Below are 10,836 nucleotides of genomic sequence, written 5' to 3'. Positions count from 1 at the left end.
TTAAACTTATTTCAAAATGTTGTTCACTTGATTTTATGTCCATACTTACAATAAAGGATTACAGTGTAACAGCATTAAATGTAAATGTAACAGCATTTTTTTTATACTTGTAATTTCAAAATAAAAAGCTTATTGTTGATATTAACAGTAAAGAATTGTAATCAATATTTTTATACACTTTAAACATTAACACTCTGGGCTCGATCCTGGCCATTTGTGGCCACTTCACTTCTTCTTTTTTTGACTACTACACTGCAGTGGACCAAAAGATGACACAGGTTTGATCTTAAGGATCTAATAGTTGTGTGTGCTGTGCATGACATGCCACAGAAATATGTATTTGCGAGATAGAGTAGAATAAATTATGACGCATCAAATACTACACAGGCTGCAGTCAATTTCTGTTGATACAGACTATTGAGCTTTGAGTTTCCCAGTCAAACTTAGCTTTGAAGCACATGCTAAAAACACTTTTACTCTTGTTCATTTCATAACAAGACACCATAGCCAAAATATATATTAATAAAAAATTCAAAGCTGCAGCACATACAGCAACAAACACTGTTAGTAAATGTGTCCTGGAGTTTATGCAGGTGCAGAAAGTGCTGCTGCTGTAAGTAAGCCTAACAGCTTCCAGATCACTCATATTTCTGGAAAGATGGTAGGAAGGGCATCACTGCTCATTTCTACAATCTCCCAGATCTTGGAATACAATGCCTTTGTCCCATGAAACCACTTCACAGTACTACGAGTCCACTAAAACCTATAAAGAGAGTGATCCTGGAAGAAATGGGGCACACACTAGTGACCTCAACAACTGCAAGACAGCCTTTTCCCCGATGCTCAGATGGGGGGAAAAAAACGCAAGTTTCATGAAAACATTAGGACTTTATCACCGTTTTATCTGAAAAGTTAATGGTAATATATAACCTAATTGGCTATAAAGAGTAAAAAATTTAGATACAATTTTGATTTTGATGAAAAGGACTGGTGCTATTTTAAAGAGTCACGTCGGTAAAAGTAGATAAATGTTTTAAGAAATATACATTTTATAGCATTTTGTGAACATACACAAAAAGTGGCCATTTTTGGCAACAAACAAGCTGAGAGATTTATATATTTTTTGCTCTCCTTGAACAAAAATAACAGTGCATAATAATCAATGTTGATGTTAATCAATTAGATGTCCCAGACTCTACTATTAATAATACAGCAGTCCCTCGTTTATCGCAGGAGTTACGTTCTAAAAATAACCCGCGGTAGGTGAAATCCATGAAGTAGCCAACTTTATTTTTTACAATTATTATAGATATTAAGACTGTAAAACCCCTCACCACATGCTTTATACACTTTTCTCAGACAGGCATGAACATTTTCACACTTTTCTCTTTTGTTCAAACACTCTTAGAGTTCAAACCTTCGTAGAAACATAAGTCCAGTATTATGGAATGAAACCAAAAGGTGCCTTTGGCGGTGCAAAACGTATCGTCGGCATTGTTGTGTTTGTTTGGGAGAAAACTTACAAACATACAGTACAGCACTTCAGGGTTACACTGCTAGCAATCGAAGATTTATGTAAATTCGACAAGCTAAACGCATTCTGTACTGTACAGCAGCGCTCCCCAACCTTTTTTGCACCACGGACCACTTTAATGTCAGACAATATTTTCAGGGACCGACCTTTAAGGTGTCGCGGATAAATACAACAAAAGACTAAAAAAGAAACTGTGGTATTTTGTAAATATAATAATAAACGTGAATTGAGCTGTGCGCCAACAACAATGACAGTGACATCCTCCTCTCTGCTTCTTAATGCACTCTGGTCGCTATGGTAACGCGTAAATAGTTCTATCAAAATAAGACACACAACTACAACCATACATTTCACACCGGAGCCTCAACTCTCGCGGAACGGTACTAAAGGACTCACGGACCGGGTCTATTAGGGACAGCTCCTGTACAGGAGACACTGGACTAGATTGATTGACAATGGTCTACAGCAATCAGAACGCACAACACGATGTGCTGTAAAAAATAAAATAAAAATCAGCGAAACAGCGAGTGTCGCGGAAGGTGTGCCGCGTTATAGCGAAGGACCGCTGTACACTTTTGGCCACGAACAATTTAGGGGCGTGTGAATTTTTTTTAACAAACCCGGAGTGTTAAAAAAACCCCCACTTAGAACCATTTTTATTTCTCAGCAGCATCAATAGTAACAAAAACGCGATTTAGTTTTCGCTGTCAAAGTCGATTTAACTGAAGTTACGTGTTTCCGGTTAGTGTGGAGGTCACGTGTATCCGGTTACTGTGGAGCTCCACAGTGGGCGTTTATCAATATGCGTACTTGCGTTCTCGTGTACTCGTGATACGTCATCAGTCGGAGACCAAGTACTGTTCCAATTCGAAGTACGCATCAAGCCGAGAACGCGAAAAAGTCCCGGATGTGTTCTCGATCCGCCCGTTTTATCGAGCATGCATCGGTGTGGACTTGGTACAGCTATATGTCCCAGAATGCATTTCGTCCAAAACTCAACAGCGGACTCCCGGCACCCCCCCCCCCGCTCGCGGACTCTATAGTATTGAGTGTCCACTAGAATAGAAATAAAAGCGTTCTAACATCTCACCTGCTTGTTTGTATTAAGGTATGTACACGTATGTACATGTACACTATTTTTATTATTAGAGGTTTCACTAGTGCGGTTAACAATGATATATAAGTCACTTAGATCACTTCTACATGTTAATGTTTGGTTTATTTCAGTGTTTTATTTGTTCCTGAGTAAACTGGTTTGGCTGTGATTAAAGTTAAGCTTCATAACATGTTACTCACAGTTACATTAAGAGGGGACGGCAGTAAAAACTCCGGACCTGTGACATCATCACGTACGCTGGTGTTCCGACTGTACAAATCACGAGTCCGTGCTCGCGTACTTGGGCATTGAGAAACGGCCAGTGGCTGCGGCCAGGTGCTCTTGAACCTGTCGGCACCCGAAACCGTAATATGCGTAAGAATAGCGCAACAGCATTTGCGGTGAGGCTGGCTTGACTGTGACACTTGACCACAAACTACAGTCTCTCTAACTCCAGTGTATACCAAGCAATCTATTGTTCGCAACAGAGATAAACTCAACATAAACTGAAGCCACATTAAAGTTAGCTCGGTGCTTACCTTTAAATGAGCCCACAAACCGAGAGAAACTCCATGATGAAGCTGGAAGTCTTTCCAAGCACAAGAAACACATCAGGGAGCAGAGACCCACGTGGTTCACGCTGATCTCACTTACGATCCAGGAGACAAGGGTGTGCAGATCGATGCCGATATCGATCCAAACGTTGGTAGTGGTATATGTTCCTGTAGGTTTACTACTTTAGTCCCGTTTTATGAAAAGCAGCTCTCTCTATGCTCACCTCATCTACTGCGCACACACACACACCCCTTGCTCCGCCCCCTTACCCGGGCTCTGCTGTGATTCGTTGCTGTGCGGTCACGTGACTCAGCAGCGTAACGAATCCACGTGGGATGTTATTTCAAAATTAGGGCCTATCTCGGCTGTCCCAATTCAGGGTATGCACGCTTGAAGTACGCACACTACGCGTACTACGTACGGTGCGTACTACAAGTACGGGAAGTGCGGAAGTGAGAGGCTTGTGAAATGGGACGGTCTAGCCTTCTTCGCGCTGAAACGAGAAACGTTTCATACAGCATTGTTTGACAGAAATGAAGGAGAAAAAAATGTTTTGTTGGTCATTCATTTTTGTCATGACATCAATTTGATTAGTTGAGACCACAGGACTGTAAAACATGATAGTTGATAAGATAAGATAACCTTTATTAGTCCCACACGTGGGAAATTTGTTTTGTCACAGCAGGAAGTGGACAGTGCAAAAGTTATGAAGCAAAAATTAGAATAAAATAAAATAACAATAAATACAGTACACAACTGTACAGAATAGAATAAAATAAAATACTATATACAGTAGAATAAAATAGAATAAAATATACAATAAGATAAAAATAGAATACAAATGCTATATACAACTGAGTAAAAAACAGGACCTTGCAGAAATGGGCTTCATTTCTGTACTGAACAGTCATTTCAAGATTAGTTAGTAATTAGCTAATGTTGTTCATGAGACTAAAGTCATCTCACTGTGGTAATGTTAATATAATATGGACAATATTATATGTATTGTCAGATTATTTTATATATATATACATACACATATATACACACACACACACACACATATATATATCTATATATATCTATATATCTATATATATATATATATATATATATATGAGCTTGAACTCTGGGTCAAAGATGCAAGTAGTAGTTATTTAAATCTTCACTCAAAGACAAGTATCTCTGACAGTGTATATACAGATGTATTATATATAAGAGACAAACATTGTTCTTTTAATATGTTGGCATTACTAAATTTGGCTCAATGCTGACATATATGTGTAAAAAGAAAATATACGAGCTGTGATAACTGTTTCTGATAAAATGAAGAGTAGACTGATATATTAAATATTCCTGTACTGGGTGAGAAAATCAGACCATGTCATAACTGCTTTAAGTCATACAGAATAGATATCAGAGCCTTAAACAGGCTGACTTTTGCTAAATGGGTCAAACTGGGCAGAAAGTATACAAACACATAACATCCTTATAGAATATGATGTAACACTATAGATCAACTTAGCTCAGAATATATAAAGCATATAAACAATTACAGCAATATGATGCAACAAACACAGCAGTACTACTAATCCAAAATACTCAAAGCTTCATAGAACTGAAACAACCATTTATTTTTAGCTCCATTCTGCTGCTGATACATACTTTAGGTTTCTGAATATTAAACTTGTTGCTGCCTTTCATAGTGTGTAACTTGAAGGCCCTGAGTACTTTCTCCCACACTGAAAACACTGGAATGATAACATTATTCAAACATTACCTAATAAGACTGATTCAGGACAGACAATTAGTTATTTTAAACTTTCCTAGCAGTCCTTCACAAACAGGGAACAGTCTGTCTGTTCTCTCCATCTGTCAGCTGCTGCTGGCTCTTCCTCCTCCTCTTCCTCACACACTGCTGAGTTTGTCCTGGTGGATCATCAGGGGTGCAAAGCCTCACAGATGATGTGCAGCAGTGGGTCCCTCAGTCTGTCCTCTCTCTGGACACATGGAAATCAAATGTGTGATAAGCTGCAGGATTCAAACACAAGTGTAACTTATAAACACATGTTCATACTTTTATTCCACAATCAGAGAGAAAGAAACAGAGAGAGAGTGCAGGACAGACAGACAGGTGACAGTCTCAGGTGTACACACTGCTACAAAACAGCACAAGAGAAGGAGGATTTAGTGTTTGTGTTATTACGAGTGCCAAACAAGAAGAGTTCCAGATGGTACAGTGGACACATGTGTGACTCCTGTGATTAAAGCATCTTTCTTTCAGCTTGACGAGTGAACCGTCAGCTCGTTCAAACACACGTTAAAGTCCGTTTGGCTAGACACCACCGAACAGAGGCAGCAATATAACATAGCTAACATTAACAGTGCAGTGAATCCTGCTTGTGCCGTCATATTCAGGACTGCAAATCGAGCAGCATCACTGACTTTCAGCTTGTTGTGTTTGTGGATATATGACTGACTTTAATTATCCATAAAATCATCACATTCTCTGTAAGATTAAGGTCAACTATATATATATTTAGAAGTAGAGGCTTTAAAACCAAGCCGACGCTGAAAGTACAAACATCACTAATGTCACATAGCTTTGCCAACATGTGGCCGATATTTAATGTTCTTCATTATTAAACATTCGCACATAAATAAGTGACATGATATTCAGTACTTACTTCTGACAGTTCACTCTTCGGCCGCTCCCGTCTGCCGTATTTTGTGGCAAAATTATCCACACCCACCGCCACGCTATGGATTGTGGGATATATGGGGCCACGAAGCGTGCACCGGACCACGCTTGATATTTGGGGTAATCGAATGCGCATTTGGAGTATGCATTTGAAGTACACTTCGAATTGGGACAGCCGTCGTCGTGTGGCGGTGACGTAATCGCACTTGAAATGCGTACTTCAAGCGTGCATACTCTGAATTCGGACACAGCCCCTGGCTGGGGGATGGATGCTTAAAATGCCATATTTGGAGGCAAGGATGTCACAGCGACATGACGAGGGCTGTCCGAATTCAAAGAGTACTCAAAATGTGGCGACAAATGCGTCCTACTTTGCCCTGAATTCTAAGGATGGTCCGATGTATCCTTCATGTCCTACTATCAGTGTTGGGGAGTAACGAAATACATGTACCGTCGTTACGTATTTAGAATACAAAATATGAGTAACTGTATTCCGTTACAGTTACCGTTTAAAAAGGTGGTATTTAGAATACAGTTACTTTGTTGAAATAAATGGATTACACGGCGGTAATTTCCTGTTTCATATTGTCGTGGGTAAGGACTGTTTGGGTTTTGTTTGACAGCTATGTTCTGTTGTTCCAGGCGGCATGGTTACAGGGTGACGCGCTCTCTCTCTGCGTGTTTCCTGGGTGAGAGAGCGCCTTGTTGTTGTTGTGCTAAGCTAATAGGCAGAATGCTACAGGCATAGCTCTAAAGAATGTAGCTTCATAGGCAGTGTAGTCCGTGCTGCAGGGAGAATGGACTGCCATACCCGTTATGTGTCTGTAAGCGAGGGAGGGAGAAAAAGGAGAGTGGAAAAGTACGAGTTGTCACTGAGTAGAAACAGGAGCTGGAAGCATGTAAATATAAAAATAACCACTGCAGCCAAAAAGAGTGCCTGATGAGCCCAGCTGTAAGTAAGCTATTAAGACTCGACTGTACACTGTGTTCGTGTTTTTCTCTGAAACAATAAGTTCTGTTGGAGCAGCCTTTCAACGCCTCTCTCTGTCTCTCGCTAGCAAAGTTGACCCAAACATTTTTTTTTATTTATATTAAGATTTAAAAATCTAGTTGGTATTGGTATGGCGAGTATCCTTCAGTAACAGTAATAAATCACACAGCAATAGTAGATTGATGTAGTTGTAAAAAGGATGATAATATATTAAGTAATCCAAAGTATTCAGAATACGTTACTGTCATTGAGTAACGTAATGGAATATGTTACAAAATACATTTTGGGACATGTATTCTGTAATCTGTAGTGGAATACATTTTGAAAGCAACCTTCCCAACACTGCCTAAAATCCTTCTCACATAAAAGGTCCTGTTGTTCCTAGAGTATTTAAAAGCAGAATAGGAGGCAGAGCCTTCAGTTTTCAGGCCCCTCTTCTGTGGAACCAGCTTCCAGTTTGGATTCGGGAGACAGACACTATCTCTACTTTCAAGATTAGGCTTTAAACTTTCCTTTGTGATAAAGTATATAGTTAGGGCTGGACCAGGTGACCCTGAATCCTCCCTTAGTTATGCTGCAATAGGTGTAGGTAAGATCTTGTTGTCAGAGTTGGACTTTCACATCTCACCACTAGGGATGGGTACCAGTATCCGGCACCGGTTCTGACATAAACGGTAGTAACCAGACCGAAAAGCAGCGCACATTTCGGTGCTTTATTTTCCTGAGATGTCATACACTTCAGATTCTAGCCAATCGTTTTATGTTTCCGAGGATAGTAGGCGGGCCCAGGTACGTCAAAAGTCTGGCTGTACTTCACAGCAAAAGATGCAAACTCAGCAGCCTGCAACAAGTGCTTTAAGCTGATACTGTGATTCTGTGCAAAGGAGGTAACACCTCGAATCTGATGAAGAGTAGAGTCCTGACCCCTAGCCCTGCCAGTGTAGCAGAAATGATGACGGATGATGATGGCAGCAGCAGCCGTTCTTCTCTGCGTGTTGTTTGTGTGTAATTTACGTTGAGTAGGCTAATCACGTTATTACATTAATGCATGTAAGGTGAGCTAGCAAACCCCGTCGTAGTTACATGCGGCTGTCTTCTTGTTTGATGGCAGATACTCCCTTCACCCTGGCCAAAAAGGCTAAAATGACCAAAGAAAAAGTGGAAAACAGTTAAACATGAGAGATTTTTGAACAAAGTTTGTGTTTTTTCCATTGTTTAAGCACTGGTTCGAGCACCGTTAAAGCACCGGCACCGTCCCTACTCATCCCTATTCACCACCAGGGAACCACTGCTTTATATAATATGAAAATGAAGTTCAAGCAGATCCCATGAAACTTGGATTACACACACACACACACACACCTCCAACTTTCAGATCCCCTTTTTTCCTCATCAGGATTTTTTCCTTGTTGTAGACGGTGCAGGTGTAGGTGTTTGTGTCCCAGTCTGTGGGGTACTTCAGGGTCAGACTGAGGTCTCCATTTTTCAGCAGGTCTTTATTCATCTGCGTTCGGTTTCTGTATCGGCGGTCCTGTTCTTCAGGTTGGTCAGAGTTGTTCTGATACACGTAGAGCATCCTGTATGAACTGTCCACCCACTCCACTTTCGAGTTGTTAGGCCGGCTAACTTTAATTTGGAGGGGGAGTTGGACAGACTCCACCCCCAACTGCTCCACCTCCACAATGGGGAATGAGAGGGAAACAAAGCACAATGTGCGCTGTAAAAACAGCAGCATGAACACTGAGCACATTTTCTTTGACCGGATGAAGTGAAATATTTGCACTGAAAATATTTGAGTCCACTCTGACACAGAGCTGAGGGGTGTCCCATGAAGCGAGTGTTTATACACCTCCCTGCATTTAATTATCAGTTACTATTATTCAGATCGATTCAAGTGTATTCTGCCTCATTCAGCTGATTCATATCAGAATCAGTGTGATGCTCTTTTTCAGTAAGTTTCACTGTTTCAAGCTCACTGAGGAACTCTGCTGGTTTAGAGGCTGTTTGGACAGGATTTAGTGTAAAAAAGGTCACAACTGGGTATCACGTAAAATACAGGTAAAAACTAATTATGTTCTGACCTTTGACTTTCAGCTCCACTTGTTTCTTCATCAGGGTTTTTCACTCCTTGCTGTAGACAGTGCAGGTGTAGGTGTTGTTATCTCCATCTGTGGGGGTTTCAGGTTCAGACTGAGGTCTCCGGTTTGCAGGAAGTTTTCATTCATCTTCGTTCGGTCTCATTAAACAGGGTCCTGATCTTCAGGCTCACAGATGTTCTGACACACATGAACCTTCCTGTCTGAACTGTCCCTCCACACCACTTTAGTGTCTTTGAGGAAGTCATCTACAGTTTTGTAGGGCAGTCAGACAGACTCCACTCCTGAATCCACCTCCACCTGGGGAACTGAGAGGAAAACAAAGCACAACATGAGCTGTACAGACAGCAGCAGCAACTCTGAGAACATTTTTTTGACTGGATGAAGTGAAATGTTTGCAGTCAAAACATGTTTGACTGATTCCAGTCTGAAATATGTCCACTGAACAAAGACAGTGTCGTCTTTGGTGTCCAATCAGCAGCACAGCTGACTACGTCCTTAAGAGTTCAGTTGTCACAGAAGCAAGACGGTCACTGGAGGAAACTCTGAACTTGGTAACTGTGGGGTATCCTATGAGGCCAGTTTAACACTGTGACAACTAATTTTACCCTCAAACTTTGAACAAAACCTGTTGTAGACCAGCTAATGTGTTTAAAAAAAAGACACAGCAGCAGATGTACTTCCTCTGCATCCTGAGGAAGAATAACTTCCCTTTTCACCATCACCAAGCGCTTGTTCAAGTGGGTGTTGCCTGATTTTTGGGGTATTGTCTGTATCATTTTAAGGTCTTTACCTTGCAAAAGAAAGAACCAACTGTTGTGACGTGAAACTATATAAAAAAAATGAATTGGGTGATTTTAATGGAATGTATCTGTCACAATAAATACCATGTGCCATATTGAACTGAATCATATTGGAGTCAGGGTCAAAGCAAAGAAAGGGGGTTTGATGGCAGTACTTGGAAGTCGAGTGAAGTGAGCCGTGTGGAGATATTGAAGTAGGATCCAAACGCAGGCACTTGTAAAGGTGTGAAGGTGGTTTATTGAAAATAAAGTACAAAATAGAAAAACAGCAAACTGGGCTGCAGACTATCTGAACTGGGAACAACTAACCTACAAAACACGAACCAGGACACAAACATGAAGAAGGATGGGCGGAGTAAGAGATGACGAACAGCAGGGAGATCACACGGATGAAATACGATGGATACACAGATGGACCAGCAACTACAACAACAGAAGACACGACTTAAATACACTCAGGCTGTGTCCCAATTCAGGGTATGCACGCTTGAAGTACGCACACTACGCATACTACGTACGGTGCGTACTACAAGTACGGGAAGTGCGGAAGTGAGAGGCTTGTGAAATGGGACGGTCTAGCCTTCGTCGCGCTGTTCAGGTTGCCTAGCAACCATGATACTAACCGCGAGAAATGTTTCATACAGCTTTGTGTGACAGAAATGAAGGAGAAAAAATGTTTTGTTGGTCATTCATTTTTGTCATGACATCACTTTGATTAGTTGAGACCACAGGACTGTAAAACATGATAGTTGGGCTTCATTTCTGTACTGAACAGTCATTTCAAGATTAGTTAGTAAATAATAATTAGCTAATGTTGTTCATGAGACTAAAGTCATCTCACTGTGGTAATGTTAATATAATATGGACAATATTATATGTATTGTCAGATCATATATATATATATATGAGCTTTAACTCTGGGTCAAAGATGCAAGTAGCAGTTATTTATATTTCCTTTATACAGATGTATTATATATAAGAGACAAACATTGTTCTTTCAATATGTTGACATTACTAAATTTGGCTCAATGCTTACATATATGTGTAAAAAGAAAATGTA

Source organism: Oreochromis niloticus, linkage group LG3 (genome assembly GCF_001858045.2).
Source record: "Oreochromis niloticus isolate F11D_XX linkage group LG3, O_niloticus_UMD_NMBU, whole genome shotgun sequence".
Taxonomy (NCBI): domain Eukaryota; kingdom Metazoa; phylum Chordata; class Actinopteri; order Cichliformes; family Cichlidae; genus Oreochromis; species Oreochromis niloticus.
Note: the sequence above shows the minus strand (reverse complement) of the source record.